The following is a 1,814-nucleotide window of genomic DNA, read 5'->3' as shown; positions in this document are numbered from 1 at the left end:
TTGCCTTTTATTCGCCCCTCTTCCAGTCGTCTCTTTTCGCTTGCTTCTTGTGTGCTTGTGTGTTGGATTGATTGCTTGTCATGATGGCTCAAAATAATACTAAATTGTGTGACTTTTCCAACACCAACAACAATGATTTTATCAGCACTCCAATTGCTCCTATTACCAATGCTGAATCTTGTGAAATTAATGCCGCTTTATTGAATCTTGTTATGAAAGACCAATTTTTCGGCCTTCCTAGTGAAGATGTCGCATCCCATCTAAACAACTTCGTTGATTTGTGTGACATGCAAAAGAAGAAAAATGTGGATAATGATATTGTTAAACTGAAGCTATTCCCGTTTTCGCTTAGAGATCGTGTTAGAACTTGGTTCTCATCTTTGCCTAAAAATAGTATTGATTCATGGAATAAGTGCAAAGATTTTTTTATCTCTAAGTATTTTCCTCCCGTTAAGATCATCTCCCTTAGGAACGATATTATAAATTAACTTGATCATGAGCATGTTGCACAAGCTTGGGAGGGGATGAAATTAATGATACATAATTGCCCTACACATGGTTTGAATTTATGGATGATTATACAAAAAATTTATGCCGGATTGAACTTTGCTTCTAGAGATCTTTTAGATTCGGCCACGGGAGGCACTTTTGTGGAAATCACTTTAGGAGAGTGCACTAAGCTCCTAGATAATATTATGGTTAATTATTCTCAATGGTACACCGAAAGATCCACTAGTAAAAAGGTTCATGGGATTGAAGAGATTAATGTTTTGAGTGGAAAGATGGATGAACTTATGAAATTGTTTGCTAATAAAAGTGTTTCTTCTGATCCTAATGATATGCCTTTGTCCACTTTGATTTAGAGTAATAATGAATCTATGGATGTGAATTTTGTTGGTAGGAAAATTTTGGTAACAACGCGTATACAGAAAATTTTAATCCTAGTTCGTTTCCTAGTAATTCCTCTAATAATTATGGTAATTCCAACAACAACTCTTATGGAAATTTTAAAAAGTTTCCCTCTGATTTTGAAAATAGTGTTAAAGAATTTATGAGTTTGCAAAAGAATTTCAATTCTTTGATTGAAGAAAAATTGCTTAAGATTGATGAGTTGGCTAGGAACGTGGATAGAATTTCTCTCGATGTTGACTCTTTGAAACTTAGATCTATTCCACCTAAGCGTGATATCAATGAGTCTTTCAAAGCCATGAGAATTTCCATTGATGAGTGCAAAGAAAGAACCGCTAAGATGCATGCTAAAAAAGATTGGTTTGTAAAATTGTGTTCTTGTAGTTTTCATGATAATAATGATCAAGATCTATAAGTGATTGATGTGACTCCTATTAAATTTGAAGCATGAGATATCTCTTTGATTGTCTTCCTTATGTGTGGAGGTCGGGATCGCGTGATGGTTAACTCTTACCAACCCTTCCCCTAGGATCATGCGCGTAGTGCTTGGTTTCCATGAATAGTAGATTTTTGCAATAAGTACGTGAGTTCTTTATGACTAATGTTGAGTCCATGGATTATACGCACTCTCACCCTTCCACCATTGCTAGCATCTGTAGTACCGCGCAACTTTCGCCGGTACCATAAACCCACCATTTACTTTCCTCAAAACAGCCACCATACCTACCTATTATGGCATTTCCATAAACATTCCAATATATATTCCATGCAACTTTCCACCGTTCCATTTACTATGACACACTTCATCATTGTCATATTGCTTTGCATGATCATGTAGTTGACATCGTATTTGTGGCAAAGGCACCATTCATAATTATTTCATACATGTCACTCTTGATTCATTG

The sequence above is a fragment of the Triticum aestivum genome, chromosome 3B (genome assembly GCF_018294505.1).
Source record: "Triticum aestivum cultivar Chinese Spring chromosome 3B, IWGSC CS RefSeq v2.1, whole genome shotgun sequence".
Taxonomy (NCBI): domain Eukaryota; kingdom Viridiplantae; phylum Streptophyta; class Magnoliopsida; order Poales; family Poaceae; genus Triticum; species Triticum aestivum.
This window is presented reverse-complemented; position numbering follows the sequence as displayed.